We start from the raw sequence: 21,716 nt of genomic DNA, 5'->3' as shown, positions 1-21,716 counted from the left end.
ATGTTACTAAATAACCAAGAGATCACTGAAGAAATCAAAGAGGAAATCAAAAAATACCTAGAGACAAATGACAATGAAAACACAATGACCCAAAACCTAAGGGATGCAGCAAAAGCAGTTCTAAGAGGGAAGTTTATAGCTATACAAGCCTACCTAAAGAAACAAGAAAAATCTCAAATAAACAATCTAACCTTACACCTAAAGGAACTAGACAAAGAAGAACAAACAAAACCCAAAGTTAGCAGAAGGAAAGAAATCATAAAGATCAGAGAAGAAATAAATGAAATAGAAACAAAGAAAACAATAGCAATGATCAATAACACTAAAAGCTGGTTCTCTGAGAAGATAAACAAAATTGATAAACCATTAGCAAGACTCATCAAGAAAAAGAGGGAGAAGACTCAAATCAATAAAATTAGAAATGAAAAAGGAGAAGTTACAACAGGCACCACAGAAAAACAAAGCATCCTAGGACACTACAACAAGCAACTCTATGCCAATAAAATGGACAACCTGGAAGAAATGGACAAATTCTTAGAAAGGTATAAACTTCCAAGACTGAACCAGGAAGAAATAGAAAATATGGACAGAGTAGGAGCAAGATGGCGGAAGAGTAAGGCGCGGAGATCACCTTCCTTCCCACAGATACAGTAGAAATACATCTACACGTGGAACTGCTCCTACAGAACACCCACTGAACGCTGGCAGAAGACGTCAGACCTCCCAAAAGCTGTGTGGATGAAAGACTCTTGGTGCTCCAGCCAGGCATCAGGGCTGTGCCTCTGAGGTGGGAGAGCCAACTTCAGGACACTGGTCCACAAGACACCTCCCAGCTCCACGTAATACCAAACGGTGAAAATCTCTCAGAGATCTCCATCTCAATATCAAGACCCAGCTTCACTCAATGACCAGCAAGCTACAGTGCTGGACACCCTATGCCAAACAACTAGCAAGACAGGAACACAGCCCCATCCATTAGCAGAGAGGCTGCCTAAAATCATAATAAGGCCACAGACACCCCAGAACACACCACCAGACGTGGACATGCCCACCAGAAAGACAAGATCCAACCTCACCCACCAGAATACAGGCACTAGTCCCCTCCACCAGGAAGCCTACACAACCCACTGAACCAACCTTAGCCACTGGGGACAGATACCAAAAACAACGGGAACTACGAACCTGCAGCCTGTGAAAAGGAGACCCCAAACACAGTAAGATAAGCAAAATGAGAAGACAAAAAAACACACAGCAGGTGAAGGAGCAGGGTCAAAACACACCAGACCTAACAAATGAAGAGGAAATAGGCAGTCTACCTGAAAAAGAATTCAGAATAATGACAGTAAAGATGATCCAAAATCTTGGAAATAGAATAGACAAAATGCAAGAAACATTTAACAAGGACGTAGAAGAACTAAAGAGGAACCAAGCAACGATGAAAAACACAATAAATGAAATTAAAAATACTCTAGACGGATCAATAGCAGAATAACTGAGGCAGAAGAACGGATAAGTGATCTGGAAGATAAAATAGTGGAAATAACTACTGCAGAGCAGAATAAAGAAAAAAGAATGAAAAGAACTGAGGACAGTCTCAGAGACCTCTGGGACAACATTAAACGCACCAACATTCGAATTATAGGGGTCCCAGAAGAAGAAGAGAAAAAGAAAGGGACTGAGAAAATATTTGAAGAGAATATAGTTGAAAACTTCCCTAATATGGGAAAGGAAATAGTTAATCAAGTCCAGGAAGCACAGAGAGTCTCACGCAGGATAAATCCAAGGAGAAACATGCCAAGACACATATAAATCAAACTATCAAAAATTAAATACAAAGAACAAATATTAAAAGCAGCAAGGGAAAAGCAACAAATAACACACAAGGGAATCCCCATAAGGTTAACAGCTGCTCTTTCAGCAGAAACTCTGCAAGCCAGAAGGGAGTGGCAGGATATACTTAAAGTCATGAAGGAGAAAAACCTACAACCAAGGTTACTCTACCCAGCAAGGATCTCATTCAGATTTGATGGAGAAATTAAAACCTTAACAAACAAGCAAAAGCTGAGAGAGTTCAGCACCACCAAACCAGCTTTACAACAAATGCTAAAGGAACTTCTCTAGGCAAGAAACACAAGAGAAGGAAAACACCTACAATAACAAACCCAAAACATTTAAGAAAATGGGAATAGGAACATACATATCGATAATTACCTTAAATGTAAATGGATTAAATGCTCCCACCAAAGACACAGACTGGCTGAATGGATACAAAAACAAGACCCATATATATGCTGTCTACAAGAGACCCACTTCAGACCTAGAGACACATACAGACTGAAAGTGAGGGGATGGAAAAAGATATTCTATGCAAATGGAAATCAAAAGAAAGCTGGAGTAGCAATTCTCATATCAGACAAAATAGACTTTAAAATAAAGACTATTACAAGAGACAAAGAAGGACACTATATAATGATCAAGGGATCGATCCAAGAGGAAGGTATAACAATTGTAAATATTTATGCACCCAACATAGGAGCACCTCAATACATAAGGCAAATACTAACAGCCATAAAAGGGGAAATCGACAGTAACACAATAATAGTAGGGGACTTTAACACCCCACTTTCACCAATGGACAGATCATCCAAAATGAAAATAAATAAGGAAACACAAGCTTTAAATGATACATTAAACAAGATGGACTTAATTGATATTTATAGGACATTCCACCCAAAAACAACAGAATACACATTTTTCTCAAGTGCTCATGGAACATTCTCCAGGATAGACCATATCTTGGGTCACAAATCAAGCCTTGGTAAATTTAAGAAAATTGAAATCGTATCAAGTATCTTTTCTGACCACAACGCTATGAGACTAGATATCAATTACAGGAAAAGATCTGTAAAAAATACACATGGAGGCTACACAATACACTACTTAATAACGAAGTGATCACTGAAGAAATCAAAGGGGAAATCAAAAAATACCTAGAAACAAATGACAATGGAGACATGACGACCCAAAACCTATGGGATGCAGCAAAAGCAGTTCTAAGAGGGAAGTTTATAGCAATACAAGCCTACACCAAGAAACAGGAAACATCTCGAATAAACAACCTAACCTTGCACCTAAAGCAATTAGAGAAAGAAGAGCAAAATAACCCCAAAGCTAGCAGAAGGAAAGAAATCATATAGATCAGATCAGAAATAAATGAAAAAGAAATGAAGGAAACAATAGCAAAAATCAATGAAACTAAAAGCTGGTTCTTCGAGAAGATAAACAAAATTGATAAACCATTAGCCAGACTCATCAAGAGGAAAAGGGAGAAGACTCAAATCAATAGAATTAGAAATGAAAAAGGAGAAGTAACCACTGACACTGCAGAAATACAAACGATCATGAGAGATTACTACAAGCAACTCTATGCCAATAAAATGAACAACTTGGAAGAATTGGACAGATTCTTAGAAATGCACAACCTACCGAGACTGTACCAGGAAGAAATAGAAAATATGAACAGACCAATCACAAGCACTGAAATTGAAACTGTGATTAAAAATCTTCCAACAAACAAAAGCCCAGGACCAGATGGCTTCACTGGCGAATTCTATCAAACATTTAGAGAAGAGCTAACACCTATCCTTCTCAAACTCTTCCAAAATATTGCAGAGGAAGGAACACTCCCCAACTCATTCTACGAGGCCACCATCACCCTGACACCAAAACCAGACAAAGATGTCACAAAGAAAGAAAACTACAGGCCAATATCACTGATGAACATAGATGCAAAAATCCTCAACAAAATACTAGCAAATAGAATCCAACAGCACATTAAAAGGATTATACATCATGATCAAGTGGGGTTTATTCCAGGAATGCAAGGATTCTTCAATATACGCAAATCAATCAACGTGATACACCATATTAACAAATTGAAGGAGAAAAACCATATGATCATCTCAATAGATGCAGAGAAAGCTTTCGACAAAATTCAACACCCATTTATGATAAAAGCCCTGCAGAAAGTAGGCATAGAGGGAACTTTCCTCAACATAATAAAGGCCATATATGACAAACCCACAGCCAACATTGTCCTCAATGGTGAAAAACTGAAACCATTTCCACTAAGATCAGGAACAAGACAAGGCTGCCCACTTTCACCACTATTATTCAACATAGTTTTGGAAGTGTTAGCCACAGCAATCAGAGAAGAAAAAGAAATAAAAGGAATCCAAATCGGAAAAGAAGAAGTAAAGCTGTCACTGTTTGCAGATGACATGATACTATACATAGAGAATCCTAAAGATGCTACCAGAAAACTACTAGAGCTAATCAATGAATTTGGTAAAGTAGCAGGATACAAAATTAATGCACAGAAATCTCTTGCATTCCTATATACTAATGATGAAAAATCTGAAAGTGAAATTAAGAAAACACTCCCATTTACCATTGCAACAAAAAGAATAAAATATCTAGGAATAAACCTACCTAAGGAGACAAAAGACCTGTGTGCAGAAAATAATAGGACATTGATGAAAGAAATTAAAGATGATACAAATAGATGGAGAGATATACCATGTTCTTGGATTGGAAGAATCAACATTGTGAAAATGACTCTACTACCCAAAGCAATCTACAGATTCAATGCAATCCCTATCAAACTACCACAGGCATTTTTCACAGAACTAGAACAAAAAATTTCACAATTTGTATGGAGACACAAAAGACCCCGAATAGCCAAAGCAATCTTGAGAACGAAAAATGAAGCTGGAGAAATCAGGCTCCCTGACTTCAGACTATATTACAAAGCTACATTAATCAATACAGTATGGTACTGGCACAAAAACAGAAATATAGATCAATGGAACAGGATAGAAAGCCCAGAGATAAACCCATGCACATATGGTCACCTTATCTTTGATAAAGGAGGCAAGCATATACAGTGGAGAAAAGACAGTCTTTTCAATAAGTGGTGCTGGGAAAACTGGACAGGTACATGTAAAAGTATGAAATTAGAACACTCCCTGACACCATACACAAAAATAAACTCAAAATGGATTAAAGACCTAAGTGTAAAGCCAGACACTATCAAACTCTTAGAGGAAAACATAGGCAGAACACTCTATGACATAAATCGCAGCAAGATCCTTTTTGACCCAGCTCCTAGAGAAATGGAAATAAAAACACAAATAAACAAATGGGACCTAATGAAACTTAAAAGCTTTTGCACAGCAAAGGAAACCATAAACAAGACCAAAAGACAACCCTCAGAATGGGAGAAAATATTTGCAAATGAAGCAACTGACAAAGGATTAATCTCCAAGATTTACAAGCAGCTCATGCAGCTCAATAACAAAAAAAACAAACAACCCAATCCAAAAATGGACAGAAGACCTAAATAGACATTTCTCCAAAGAAGATATCAGATGGCCAACAGACACATGAAAGAATGCTCAACATCCTTAATCATTAGAGAAATGCAAATCAAAACTACAATGAGGTATCATCTCCCACTGGTCAGAATGGCCATCATCAAAAAATCTAGAAACAATAAATGCTGGAGAGGGTGTGGAGAAAAGGGAACACTCTTGCACTGTTGGTGGGAATGTAAATTGATACAGCCACTATGGAGAACAGTATGGAGGTTCCTTAAAAAACTAAAAATAGAACTACCATACGACCCAGCAATCCCACTACTGGGCATATACCCTGAGAACACCATAATTCAAAAAGAGTCATGTACCAAAATGTTCACTGCAGCTCTATTTACAATAGCCAGGACATGGAAGCAACCAAAGTGTCCATCATCGGATGAATGGATAAAGAAGATGTGGCACATATATACAATGGAATTATTACTCAGCCATAAAAAGAAATGAAATGGAGGTATTTGTAATGAGGTGGATGGAGTTAGAGTCTGTCATACAGAGTGAAGTATGTCAGAAAGAGAAAAACAAATACAGTATGCTAACACATACATATGTAATCTAAGGAAAAAAAAAAAAAAAAAGGTCATGAAGAACCTAGTGGCAAGATGGGAATAAAGACACAGACCTACTAAAGAATGGACTTGAGGATATGGGGAGGGGGAAGGGTGAGATGTGACAGGGTGAGAGAGTGTCATGGACATATATACACTACCAAATGTAAAATAGATAGCTAGTGGGAAGCAGCCGCATAGCACAGGGAGATCAGCTCGGTGCTTTGTGACCACCTAGAGGGGTGGGATAGGGAGGGTGGGAGGGAGGGAGATGCAAGAGGGAAGAGATATGGGAACATATGTATATGTATAACTGATTCACTTTATTTTAAAGCAGAAACTAACACACCATTGTAAAGCAATTATACTTCAATAAAGATGTTTAAAAAATAAATAAATAAATAAATAAATAAAATTTAAAAAAAAAAGAAAATATGGACAAATCACAAGTAATGAAATTGAAACTGTGATTAAAAATCTTCCAACAGGGGCTTCCCTGGTGGCGCAGTGGTTGAGAGTCTGCCTGCCGATGCAGGGGACACGGGTTCAAGCCCTGGTCTGGGAAGATCCCACATGCCGCGGAGTGGCTGGGCCTGTGAGCCACAACTGCTGAGCCTGCGCGTCTGGAGCCTGTGCTCCGCAACAGGGGAGGCCACGATAGTGAGAGGCCCGCGCACTGCGATGAGGAGTGGCCCCCGCTTGCCACAACTGGAGAAAGCCCTTGCACAGAAACGAGGACCCAACACAGCCAAAAATAAATAAATAAATAAATAATTATTTAAAAAAAAAAATCTTCCAACAAACCAAAGTCCAGGACCAGATGGTTTCACAGGTGAATTCTATCAAACATTTAGAGAAGAGCTAACACATCCTTCTCAAACTCTTCCAAAAAACTGCAGAGAGAGGAACACTACCAAACTCATTCTATGAGGCCACATCACCCTGATACCAAAACCAGACAAAGATACTACAAAATAAGAAAATTACAGACCAATATCACTGATGAATATAGATGCAAAAATCCTCAACAAAATACTAGCAAACAGAATCCAACAACACATTAAAAGGATCATACACCATGATCAAGTGGGATTTATCCCAAAGATGCAAGGATTCTTCAATATATGCAAATCAATCAATGTGATACACCACATTAACAAATTGAAGAAGAAAAACCATATGATCATCTCAATAGATGCAGGAAAAGCTTTTGACAAAATTCAACACCCATTTATAATAAAAACTCTCCAGAAAGTGGGCATAGAGGGAACCTGCCTCAACATAATAAAGGCCATATACGAGAAACCCACAGCAAACATCATTCTCAATGGTGAAAAACTGAAAGCATTTCCTCTAAGATCAGGAACAAGACAAGGATGTCCACTCTCACCACTATTATTCAACATAGTTTTGGAAGTCCTAGCCATGGCAATCAGAGAAGAAAAAGAAATAAAAGGAATACAAATTGGAAAAGAAGAAGTAAAACTTTCACTGTTTGCAGATGACATGATACTATACATAGAGAATCCTAAAGATACTACCAGAAAACTACTAGAGCTAATCAATGAATTTGGTAAAGTTGCAGGATACAAAATTAATGCACAGAAATCTCCTGCATTCCTATACACTAATGATGAAAAATCTGAAACAGAAATTAAGGAAACACTCCCATTTACCATTTCAACAAAAAGAATAAAATACCTAGGAACAAACCTACCTAGGGAGACAAAAGACCTCTATGCAGAAAACTATAAGACACTGATGAAAATAATTAAAGATGATACCAACAGATGGAGAGATATACCATGTTCTTGGATTGGAAGAATCAATACTGTGAAAATGACTATACTACCCAAAGCAACCTATAGATTCAATGCAATCCCTATCAAATTACCAATGGCATTTTTTACAGAAATAGAACAAAAAATCTTAAAATTTGTATGGAGACACAAAAACCCCAAATAGCCAAAGCGGTCTTGAGGGAAAAAAACGGAGCTGGAGGAATCAGACTCCTTAACTTCAGACTATACTACAAAGCTACAGTAATCAAGACAATATGGTACTGGCACAAAAACAGAAATATAGATCAATGGAACAAGACACAAAGCCCAGAGATAAACCCACACATCTATCGTCAACTAATCTATAACAAAGGAGGCAAGGATATACAATGGAGAAAAGACAGCCTCTTCAATAAGTGGTGCTGGGAAAACTGGACAGCTACATGTAAAAGAATGAAATTAGAACACTCCCTAACACCATACACAAAAATAAACTCAAAGTGGGTTAGAGACCTAAATGTAAGACCGGACACTATAAAACTCTTAGAGGAAAACATAGGAAGAACACTCTTTGACATAAATCACAGCAAGATCTTTTTTGATCCACCTCCTAGAGTAATGGAAATAAAAACAAAAGTAAACAAATGTGACCTAATGAAACTTAAAAGCTTTTGCACAGCAAAGGAAACCATGAACAAGATGAAAAGACAACCCTCAGAATGGGAGAAAATATTTACAAACGAATCAACGGACAAAGGATTAATCTCCAAAATATATAAACGGCTCATGCAGCTCAATATTAAAGAGACAAACAACCCAATCCAAAAATGGGCAGAAGACCTAAATAGACATTTCTCCAAAGACGACATACGGATGGCCAAGAAGCACATGAAAAGCTGCTCAACATCACTAATTATTAGAGAAATGCAAATCAAAACTACAATGAGGTATCACCTCACACCAGTTAGAATGGGCATCATTAGAAAATCTACAAACAACAAATGCTGGAGAGGGTGTGGAGAAAAGGGAAACCGCTCGCACTTTTGGTGGGAATGTAAATTGATACAGTCACTATGGAGAACAGTATGGAGGTTCCTTAAAATACTAAAAATTGAATTATCATATGATCCAGCAATCCCACTCTTGGGCACATAGCCAGAGAAAACTATAATTCAAAAAGACACATGCACCCCAATGTTCATTGCAGTACTATTTACAACTGCCAGGTCATGGAAGCAACCTAAATGCCCATCGACAGATGAATGGATAAAGAAGATGTGGTACATATATACAATGGAATATTACTCAGCCATAAAGAAGAACAAAACTGGGTCATTTGTAGAGACGTGGATGGATCTAGAGACTATCATACAGAGTGAAATAAGTCAAAAAGAGAAAAATATCGTATATTAACACATATATGTGGAACCTAGGAAAATGGTACAGATGAACCGGTTTGCAGGGCAGAAATTGAGACACAGATGTAGAGAACGTACGTATGGACACCAAGGGGGGAAAGCGGTGGGGGGGTGGGGGTGGGGGGGTGATGAACTGGGCGATTGGGATTGACATGTACACACTGATGTGTATAAAACTGATGACTAATAAGGATCTGCTGTATAAAAAAATAAATAAAATTAAATTAAAAAATAAAAGATATGGCCCCAAAGTAGTTTTTCAGCTTCATTTTACTGAATTTCCATCCCAAACCACGTAAATAGCCTATAGCCACAAACTATTACTTATTACATTCTTAGACATTGATCTTTCATGCTCTCAGGTATATAATTCCCTTCCCATTCCTACTTTTCTTCAAGGCCCATATAAAACTGCACTCCCTTAGGGGTCATTCCACCTAAACATCCCTTGACTTTACTTCACTTGTCTGATGACAGCTCTTTGTACCTTAGTATTCACTACACCAGTGAGTCTCAATAAGAGGTGATTTTACTCCCCAGGGGACTTTTGGCAATGTCTGGAGACATTTTTAATTGTCACAACTGGGGAGAGGGAGTGCTTCTGGCATCTAATGGGTAAATGCCAGGGATGCTTCAAAATACCTTAAAATACACAGCACAAATCCGCACAACAATGAATTATCCTACCTAAAATGTCAGTACTGCCATGTTTGAGAAACTTTGCTTTGCATTATTGTATGATGTATTTATTTGCAAGTCCATAGCCCTGCTAAACTGAAAAAACAGGAGATTAAATCGTACTCATTTCTGTATCCCAGCACAGTATCTAGGAAATAGCAGTCAAAAATGTATAATAAATACATGTGTCATCACTGAACCTATTTTGATAAGCACAGTGCCTAGAATGCAGCACTCAAAAGATACATGATAAGTACATGTGTTATTACTGAATCTTATTTTGATACTAAAGCTATGTAGCATACTGGTTAAACTGGTAGTCTTTAAATTCAAATTCCACCAATCACTATTTTGATTTGGTGTTTTCATAGTACATACCAACAGGTCATAAATTATAACCTATGTATCTCAAAGTGTTAAACTGAAATTGATTTCTATATTAAGCTTAAACCAAATATGAGTAAACCAAATAGCTTAATGACTATGCTTCAAAAGGATTTAACAAAGAACACTTTTTCAAAAAAAAAAAAAAGTTTTAATCTCATATCACAATGCTACCTGAATGAGATAAAGTAGAATAATAGATACTAAAATTTGGGATACCATTTCACCTAATATTAATCCAATATAATTCATGTGAAAAAAACAGAATGGTGGTGTATCTTAATATATTAATTGTCAAAAACAATTAGACAGTTTTTATATTATTTAATAAACATTTCGTACCTCAAAAGCAGAACCATTATATTGTTAATGACTGGATTTACCACCTCAAAGATAATCATAAAACGCATTTTCGATGTTTGCTTACTGTATCTATTTCACCATTCCTCCCCTAATATATTTCATGCCATCTCCAGGAAGGTTGAAAGAAAATGTGTATTTACAAGGCTCTTAAATTAACCAGATGCCTTGTTAAACTTAGTTGTTTAGAGTAGACAGACTGTAAATGTTAGGAGACTAAGTCTCCAACTTAAATTTTTGAGAGAATGATATATTATTAATACATCTACATTTCAAATCTGATAAATAAAAATGAAAGTTCTTTATTTGATTCCTATCTAAGGTTCTCAAAACATTTAACTTCCGACATAGGTTCATTCTTGTTGACTGAAAAAAAAATTGCAAAAAAATCACATTTGGTCTTCCTTAAAGACACAAAATCTAATTCACTTCTGATACTGAAACTACTAAATGCAAAAAGAAAACAAAAAACAAAATTTAAAAAGCCCACCACACTTATCATTTATTTGATTATTAAATAATAAACAACACCTATTTCATATGTATTCAACCAGAGAAAGAAAAAAATTCATTGGGTAACAATGCATTATTTAGGATTTTGGTATAACATCATTTACTACAGGAATAAACTCTCTTGTGAAACTTATTCTTCTAATTTATCAAATTATCTAATACATATTACAAAAACAAAATTCGTGTATCAATATTTTTGTTTTCCCCTAAAACCATGCTATTCTTGAGTAGTGGACCTCTCCAACCAATTTACCATACATTTGTATGCATATGCATAATCAGTTCAATCAAAATGTCACATAAAAGAAAGAAAGAAATATCCAAATTCTATACTTTCTGTTGCTAGCATTCAAGTTTCTCTACTACAGAACATTTCTTTCCTAAATAGAAAATTTTCACATCTTTTCCTTAAAATCTTTTTACTCTTGATTTAAGTTTTATGGCATTATTTCATAGAACTGAACTTTCACACATAATACACAAAAATATTTTGTATCTAAAGATAAAAGGATCTTTTCATTACGGTATTTTCAAATTACTTGTGCTTTTCTGGGTAATGGAAAAATTATCATCACTAACAAGCACATATGTCAAAGTAAAGGATCTGAAAGTGAGCACATCATACTGTGCCCCCAGGACTCAGAACCCTTGAATTGTAAGAAACAAAACCAAGTGAAATACTGTACTCCTATAATGTGATGTTCCCTATAAAAAACATCACAATCATCACCTACCATTTACACAGCATGAGCTTACTTAAATGCAGTATATTAAATACTGTAACACATACTATACAGAGTGCAACAGTGAAGAGTAAAGTTTCCTTAGCAAGTACCATTATAGGTTAATAAGTAATTTTAGTCTTTACAATCAAAGATATGGATGCTTTTGGCAAAGAGACAAGCTTTTCCAATTTTGAGTGACACTAAATTCCCAAGTGTAAAAAAGGAAAAACCTTGACCTTGTTTAGTAATGCTGTTCATCAACTTTTTCTAAAACCTTTCTCAGCTTCAGTGGAAATAAACTGGAAAAAATCAATCCAAAATACAAACTAGAGACTCGTAACTACCACCATAAGTGAACTAAAAAATAAAAACATCAACCAATGGGGCTTCCCTGGTGGCGCAGTGGTTGAGAATCTGCCTGCCAATGCAGGGGACACGGTTTCGAGCCCTGGTCTGGGAAGATCCCACATGCTGCGGAGCAACTAAGCCCATGTGCCACAACTACTGAGCCTGTGCGTCTGGAGCCTGTGCTCCGCAACAAGAGAGGCCGCGATAGTGAGAGGCCAGCGCACCTCGATGAAGAGTGGCCCCCGCTTGCCACAACTAGAGAAAGCCCTCGCACAGAAACGAAGACCCAACACAGCCAAAAATAAATTAATTAATTAATTTAAAATAATAATAATAATAATAATAATAATACTCCCTCACTAAAAAAAAAAAAAAAAAAAAAAAAGCCTGCATGGGTCCTGATAAGTTGAGAGAGACCATCTGAGACTTATTCCCTCACTCTGTTCTTAAAAAAAAAAAAAAAAAAAAAAAAAAAAAAAAAATCAACCAAAATATAAGGATATCATTAGATGTAATGCACTGAAGCACACTGAAATTTTTAAAATATACTTAATATACTTATTTAATACATTTAAAAAGCCACATAATAAACCTTATTAAAATATATATTGCAATTAATAGTTTAAAATTAAATCTACATATGACTCAAATAAAAATAAAAGATATTTTCTTATTATGTTCCAAATAAAGTTTTCTTTTTTTAAAATAAATTCTGCAATTCATGAGAAATTGCCCTCACATACATAAGACGTGGCATTAGAGCATGTGATAACATGCTCCCCAATATAAAAACCTCAGAAGTTATCATCATACCCAAAACTGCTGGTATCCTGCCCAGGACCTATCAGTACCCCACAAGCTTTGAGACCTAGGAAAGGTAAATATGTGCAACATAACTAACAAATAGACTAGAGACTAGAATCAGGAGAGACTGAAAGGAGAATTGTTGAAAGAAAAAGAAAAAACAAGCATATTCATACTTCAGAAATATGCGGTTAGAAGTAAAAAGCATGAGTTCAAAAAGAAACTTCAAAAAAATTTATCTGTGTACCCAGAACACATATAAATAAAGCCCAAAAAAGTTTCCCATTACAATGCTCACCCTTACTTACACAACACACTCTAGTATTCCCCATTATTTTTTATTTAAAAAAATTGGTGTTGTGACCCAGTAAATTGAATTGACAAGTCACTAATGGGTCACAACCTAAAGTTTGAAAAGCACTGGCTTAGAGGAACTGACAACCACAGGAAGATCCTTGCTTTCCTCTGAATATCTAGTTTGAGAAAACTATTTAGGAAGTGGAAAAAGTGAGAAGACAGAATTCCTCCAGGGCAGGGACCAAACCCTATTGGCACATAATCATCACAACGTTTGCTGAATTAATATATTGTGGAATATAAAGCACTTTCAAGATGAGACATATCTACAAAACATACCTAAAAAAAGAGGCTTAGGAGAACATGAGTACTTTGGATTCCCTCAAAGCCAGGGATGGTGAAAAAAGTTCCAGGAAGTAGAAGTATGATACCAAAAGACTTAAATAAACAAACGAAGTACCAAAGGGGAAGGAAATTTTGTTCTTTAGGACAGGTTTTACATCCAGCAAAGGAAAAAGAAAATCTCTCATAGAACTACATAGTAGTCCATTGCGGGTACAAAAAAGTTTGTAAGCTACCCTTGGTTAGAAATTTGAACCATTTCTTTAAAAAATATACGTTGAGCTCCAAATGTATAAATCCAACTTCAAATCTAAATTATGGAATGTAATTCATTCTTAAATATTAGACTCATTATCTTCATTTGTAAACATTTATTAAGTGGCTAATATGTGACAGCCAACAACTTACTGGGTGCTTACTATGTATCAAGCAATACGTTAAGTACTTAACAAGGATTATCCCATTTAAACCTAGCAACCTTATAAAGTAGGCATTATTTTCATTTTATAGACAGGGAAAGTGAGGCTTAAAAATGTTACATAAAGAAGTTACACAGCTAATAAATGGTAAAATTAAGATATATTAAGTGACAGTTGTATTACTGGTGGCTGCAGATCCGAATATTTTGTTCCATTCCAGTATTTGTTGATGTTTTTCTCAGAAACTAAACTTTGCATGTCTTTCTAAATGAAGTAATTCATCTACTTCTGAATCTGCACAACACTATCATAAAGAATAATTTTATCAAAAAGAAAAATCAGCCCCTTCTCAGCTTTAAAGATAAGTTAGAGGCCAATTAAATGTAGTTATGCTTATATAACAAGGTCACTGCTACTGGCATTTTTAACAGGCTATATATTAATTATGCAAAGTACCTAGTAACCTGTACTTTTATTAACTTTATTTACATGCCATGTAAATTTTTTATATTGTGAAAAACCTTTCCACCTTTTATGGGACGCTTAATTTTGTCACTAGGTAGGAAAATGCAGCCTTAAACTGTATTTCAGAACAAAAGTCTGCTTCTAGCACAAACACAAGAGACTGATATAGAAATAATTGTTACCAAATGTTGAAAGAACATCCCAATTGAAAGTAATTGTTTCTAGCCCCTCCACACAACATTTAAATTCATGTGCATTTTTTAAGAAGGTATGAAACACTTCAATGATATTAAATATCAATTTTTATCATTAAAATTAAAATATTTTAATCCAATATAATGGAATGAATAGAGGTTTGTATCTTTTACACTTACATTTTTAGAATCTGAAATCTTGAAGAATATAAAAAAATAATCCAGCCATGAACAAGTACAGAAACCTAAAGGCAGACGAACATACGCTGGCACTCTGTTTAATGGAACAATCTCAATTTTATGCAAGACTTAACTACAGAATTGACACTTTTTAGAAGAGATGCATTCATATATGATCCTGAACTGAACAGCAGCCCTTAACTTATACATACAAAAAAGCTCCTAATTTCTAAAAGGTTAAATCAGTATGAGTACAATTATTACAACAGACTACTGATAACCAAAAAGATACACAGAGGAGAAATAAAATTATTTTAATATACAGAGCGGTCAAATGAAAAACACAGAATTTATTTCCAGGTGATTCGAATAACAGATTAATCTCAAATCTTATCTCAATGCCAACAGTTGGCCCCCTAGATAACTTCTGGATTTACTAAGTATTCATATCTACTAAGTACCAGCAAATTCTTAAAATAAATTACACTTTTTATGGTTAGTTAAAGAGTATTCAGTCCTAGTATTCTGTAGGTAATCAGTTTCTTTCTTACTAGTGGGATGGCATCATAGCATGGGACCAAATATCATGTATATACCTTGATATAAAGAAAACTTGTTTTATATTAACATGGTCAGTTAACTGCCACATCTACAGTTCTCCCAAAATATATATTACAGAAAATACAATAATTATTTTCTATTCAGTTCACTCATACTTTTGGTCCTGTATATTGCTGTATTTCTTTAAAACCTCTCAGTTTAAATCTGTTTGAGAAACTATCCTTTAATTTGGAAGGAAATTTAGTTACTGTCAAGATAATCCTAGACTATACAAAGCCTTTAAACCCAATTGATTCTTAGAAATTCTTCCATCTATAAAACATGAGAATTATAACCAAATTAACAAATCAGATATCAGAATGCCAAAAATTAAGTCACTAAGAGGGAATTCAGAGAATCAGTTGTGAAAGAACAGGAAGTGATGTACACTGCCATTTTGTAGATAACTATTTAGAAACCCAAGAGGTACCATATAATCTGGAATCAATTAACTCAGACTAACAGCTCTTAGTTTCCCTTTCTGACAGTGGCATCAGAACTCACCTGCAATAACCTGCAGACAGTTTTTCCTTAGTAATGAATTTATCTAATTGGTCATGAACATAGTTTTACCACCTTTAACAGAATTCCTACCAGCTATTGAAAAGGGTTTCTTCATAGTTGTTCTAAAGAGTACCTCTTAGTTCTAGCATGTTGATATATAGCAAGTAGTTTACCTATATTCAGTGTACATCCTTAATTTTTGTAGCCCTTATTGATAAATCCCCTCTGCCTGCACCTTTCTAAGACAAAAACAGTCACTTTTTACTGAGCAGTATGCTTGGGTTCATACATGCTAGTATATATGAATTAATTATCAACAAACCATAACACAGGAATTAGACTTTACCTCACAATTTGCCAAAGAGGGGAAAACCACACACCACAACATGCAGCTTTGTGCCATGAAATAAAGATTCAAATGAGAAGTGCTGTTTAAGTTAAAATGAGTTCAGGTAAAAATCAAAAGAGAATAAAGAAAATAGGAAGAATTCCATTTGCTGAGGAAAAATAATAAAAACTGATTTAACATACCATTAATGTGTCTCCCTCTATCAAAATCATGAAATAACATGACAGAAACTAAATTAATGCTTAACACTACTACTACTAACATCTTTAAATACCTGTCTTAAAAACAGGTTTCAAAATGCAACAAACACACCAAAAAAGCTCTGATGGACAATGTAATATGCAGATGGCATTTGGAAGTATTTAAAAACAAGTCACCCACTAAGTAAAGCTTAAACACCAAATACAACTTGCTAGTAAAATGTCAAGACATGATCTCTGTAGTCATCTTCATCACTGTGTATAAAAGTTATTTAATTATATGAATATTCATGTACGGAACATTTTGAAATCACTTCATCAGTAACTCTAAATACTTAAAAGAAAAAAGTATCAACTGCAGATTTCAAGACTACTCTTTGGTCACAAGAACTTGGCAACACACTTCCAGAATGTTAATTTTTTTTAAATTTATTTCTACTCTACTAAACAAAACCAACAAGTACTACTGTAAACCAGATAAGATAATTTGTTTTAAATAAATATGACATGAAGCAAAAGAAGTGGAAAAACGACTTACTGACTACAGAATATAGATCCTATCACAATATCATTAGGCAAATTAACCTTTATTAATTTTTATTACATTAAGAAACAAGGCATTTGCAACAGAAAGATTTGTAACCTAATCATTTTTGGAAAATTCCGATTTCAATGTATACAAAATAGTATTAACCCTAAAAATTCACAGCTCAGGGAGAAGGAATGTCCATCAGACAGCCTGTCTGTATACAATAATCTTTAATAATTCTTCAAGAACTACAAAAGTCATAGGAAGAAAAAAAAAAGAGGGAAATGAGGGAGTACAAAATTATTTTATTTTAATCCTAATGAAAACCCAATATGCTCACACACAAAAAAAGTCAACCCACTGTTTTTAAAAGAGACATCAAAACTGTTCTAACATGGCAGGGTCTCTCTTGAGAGGCCGTATCCCACCAACAGTAACAGACATACTTCCCAGGGACAGATCTCAGGGGAAGAGTATTAAACCAGTACAGTTATCGATTTAAAACCAAAGGAAAAGGGGTAACCTTTCTAAGGAAAGCGCCATTACTTCCCTCTCTTGCTCCCCCTCCCTTCAGTGTCTACACAGGCCTGTGTATGAAGAAACTGCCTTGGACTTCTGCAGCACTGCAGTAGACTAAAGGATGGGGAAGGGTAGGGGGAGAGAAACGCTTCCATCACCCCTAGAGAAGAGGGGTATAGATTTCCCGAGCGGGGAGGGAGGGTGGGAATCCACCCAGTAGACTACCCAGAGCAGTCTCCCTTCCCAAGAATTCACAGACACTACAAAGGAGGAGAGGGAGGAGCAGAGGAATCAGAAAGGAAAGGGACCTCGCGCCTTTAAATCGAGGTGCACATCAACCCAGTCTCCCTAGGAGGGCCACACCTTCCTCGAGACATCCTCTTCTACCACCCCTTCCGGTAACCCTCAGGAAAGAGGAATGTAATTGCTCTTGCCCCTCAAAACGGGAGGGCGCCCAGCTCACCAGCTTCTTCACCCCACCCACAGAATCACAGACCCTCCTTGTCTCCCTCCCCCACCCCACCCCCACATCCCTTCTTCCGCGCAGCGGCCAAAGTGGGCCGAATTTCCCCGCCCCCTCCATGTCTCCCTTTCCCAAGGCAGAGGTGCCCTTACCCTTTCGCCGACAGGTCTGGGGCGGAGTAGGCAGCTGCAGCCCCCTGCAGCGCTTGAGTAGCCGCTACACTGGAGGGCGAGGAGTGAGGAGGAGGAGGGGGCCAGGCGACAGACCGCCGCCCCCCCCCCCGGAGCCCCAGCAAGCCGCCCAGCCCAAGCTCTGCGACAAGGGGCGGCGGGTTGGGGGGGGGGCGAAGGGACAACCGGGGTCGAGGAGGCGCCCTCAGCGCTTGGACTCAGCTAAGATGGCGCGGGGAAGTGCCGGGAGCCGCCGCCGCCGCCTCGGGGAACCGGCCCGGGCCTCGGCCGCCTCCCGTCCTCACACAGCCGAGGCCCTCTCGGTCCCCCGCCGCCGCCCCTCGGCGGGCGGGCCCACGCACAGCCCTCAGCCACCACCACCCCTGGGAAGGGGGCGCTCACAAAGGGAAGAGAGGCCCCGGGCCGGCCGGCCGGCGGGGCGGGGTCCCCAGGGGCTGGAGGCCTCAGAGGTTCGCGGGTGCCTCGCGCTCTCGGCCCGCGAAGGGCGCAGGCAAGCAGGACCCCTCCTCTCTCCTTAGGCAGGCGGCGGCACCGACTCACTCTCTTTGCCACCCTCCCTCTCTCTCTCCGAGCCCTGAAGCCACAGAGCCCGGCCGCTGCCCAGATTCCCCCCCCTTCCCAGACACCACTCCCCTCCTCCCGACAGTCATCCCCGTCTCCAATCTCGCGAGATTTCCCGCCTGACAGGCTCAACCCTGCGCGAGACAAGACTGCGTACGCGTGCACGCCCTCACGGGAGCGCGCGAGCGCTTACACTGGGCGGAGTCTCCCTAGTGGCCCAGAGTTCCATTTTTTCTGTCCCGCCCGGGCTCGCTCACCTGGCGGAGCCCTTCTGCTACGTGGGCGTCAGGTGCATTCATTTCACCCTGAAATCTAAGAAAGAAGAGCTTATCTGCTCTCCTCCTCCTTTGCTTTTCCCACTCCCAAAATATCCGTACCCCCCCCATAACCCTGCGAATGAGAAGCTTGCCCTGACATGTTGAATAGCCCCCTTCTTACACACCTTACTTCAACCCCTCCCTGGAACTCAGAGTTAAGCTGGTCAGCGTAATCAGTATATAATTGAGTTTTTCAGATTCTAAACGTTTATAATAATTTTTGGAACGGTAACAAGAGTTGGAAATACCGAGCTAAACCAGCCTATAGTTAGCGATGGTAGGAAAGGGGCAAATTCTTGAAAAGTTTTTGTGGACTGAGTAGGTTGAGTAACAAGAGCAGTAAACAAACTAAAGAGTTCTAAAGGAAGAGGTAGTGCTTCTCATTTTTTTTAATGAAAAACTTTTTTTTTTTAGGGGAAAACCCCTTCAGTGGGCCACAAAGAGAAATTTTATTCAAGAACCAAAAGGTATGCCTAAGGTGCAGTCATAAAAAGTCTTGGTTCTTCAATCAATAAAACTGAGATGAATAGATCTGTTGTGTGGGACTTGTGAGTGAAAATGTACACCAGAACAGTTGTTGGAAGTTACAGTAAACTAGGAGAGTACATTGGCTGTGATCAGAAAAAACAAGTTCTCTGCTTCAGCCGGCTGTACATGTAATTTGTTCTAAATGTTCCCTCTCCTAGTAAGGGTCCTTGCTTTGCAAGTCAGTCAGTCATTACTCTTTTCACCTATATCGTCAACCATTCTCAAATGGCAACTTCCCCTCAGCATTAAAAACAACAACAAAAAAAAACAAAATTAAAAAAACAAGCCCTAGTTTCTCCTTCTCTGAGGGGAAAAGAAAAATTATGATCTTCACCTCTCCTGTCCTTCACAGACAAAGTGTTGGAAAAGTTGTCTATCATCCCACCTCCACAGAAAATTAAGAATTTGATCTCGCCAAGGTCAAGAGTGTCCTCCTAGTTATGTCTAGTGGAGTATTCATTTTAATCCCTTCCTTCTTGACATCTACAATACTTGACACAGTTGATACTCCTTCCATCTTGAAACTTGTGTTCCTCTTTGGCTTTTCAGCACCACTCAAAACCAGTTTATCTTGTACCTTACTGTCCCTGAAGCCCCTCTTCCTCCACCCACTCCTTAAATGATGCCCCTCCAGTCCTGATCCCATCTTCTGAAAGTGTTACAGCAGGAGTGTTCTGGTTACTTCATATATTTGGGAATGGAAAGAGATTCATGCTTTACCACAGTATTTGTTCTTAATTTTTTTATAGAAAATTTCACACATACAAAAAAAGGAGTCAGATAGAATAGTAAACCATGTGTCTATCATCCAGCTTCAGCTGTTATCACACTTTATCAATCTTGTTTCACCTATTCTCCCACAACCTTTCCCCTCACCCCATGTACTTTTAAGTAAATCTCTAATAAACCATCATAACATTTCGCCTGTAAATATGCACTTTAATACGTATCTCTAACAAATACTTTTGTTGTAACATAACCGTGATTTCATTATCACACCTTTACAATACTTCCTTAATATTATTTAATACCCAATCCATGTTCAGTTTTTCCCAATAGTTTCCAAAATATCTTTTCATAGCACATTTATCTGAATCAGGGTCTGAACAAATTCTCCACTTTGCATTTGATTGATAGATATGTCTCTTAAGTCTCTTTTCATGTTCCCCTTCCTTTTTTCTTCCTTCCTTGCTTTTTTCCTTTCTTTTTTGTATGTAGTTTGTTGAAGAAATCAGATTATATATCCTAAGAATTTTCCATATTCTGGACTTGGCCAGTTGCCTCCTCATGATGTCATTTCACATTTGCTTCAATTATTATATTTCTTATAAACTGGTAGTTAAATCTAAAGATTTGATGTTGTATGTGTGGTGTTTTTATAGTATTTTGTATCTGCCACTACCTCGTTCTGACACTTACCTCCACCTCTACCACAAATTGTAGTTCCCCCCGCCCCGTTTCCTCAGCACATGGGGCATCTTAAGAGATTCTGGCTGTCTCATTATTATTATTATTATTCCAGATCTGTGCCTATGATCTGATGCAAATAGGCCTCCCTCCTCAAATTCTTCAAATTTCACACACACACACCTACACATGGGCTTATCCTAATGTCAAATTTGTTCAACAGGAAAGTACTGTTAGTAGATACTGCAAAACATATCAGTTATTTAATTTTTAGAATTTATCAAAAAAAAGAAATTTACACTCATCGATGGTAGGGAAATAAGTCAATGCTTAGAATGGTTGCAGATATTGCGCTTTCTGTGGATTTAACTCCTGAACACTTCTTGGATTGGTCTTGTTCTTCATCCCCATTGCCTCTGCTGTGGTGGTTCATACCTCAGTTTCTCACCTGAGGTACTGTAATTGCCTTCCAACTACTCTCCTTGCCACCCCTCAGGATGCCCCATTCTCTGTCCTGAGCTAAATGGTTTTATTCTTCCTAAAATGCAATTTCTAAAAGCTGAATGTCTCATTTCTCTGCTTAAAACTCTTGCATGGCTCCCCAAAGGCTTCCAAATTAAATCCAAACAAAACCCCTGCATACCTCTCTAGCCTTAG

General features: G+C 37.6%; 1 protein-coding gene across 4 annotated transcripts in view; it reads right to left on the bottom strand.

Moving 5' to 3' along the window:
- TAOK1 (TAO kinase 1) overlaps positions 1 to 18,852 on the bottom strand; it is a 166,257-nt gene extending 147,405 nt beyond the window's left edge. For all 4 annotated transcript variants that reach the window (XM_082442795.1, XM_082442793.1, XM_082442792.1 and 1 more), the window contains exon 1: positions 18,208 to 18,852. The gene's annotated coding sequence lies outside the window, so the exon portion shown is untranslated. The remainder of the gene's footprint in view (positions 1 to 18,207) is intronic.
- Between the last annotated feature and the right edge of the window lie 2,864 nt (positions 18,853 to 21,716).

The sequence above is a fragment of the Balaenoptera physalus genome, assembly GCF_965194825.1.
Source record: "Balaenoptera physalus genome assembly, chromosome: 20".
Taxonomy (NCBI): Eukaryota; Metazoa; Chordata; class Mammalia; order Artiodactyla; family Balaenopteridae; genus Balaenoptera; species Balaenoptera physalus.
This window is presented reverse-complemented; position numbering and strand designations above follow the sequence as displayed.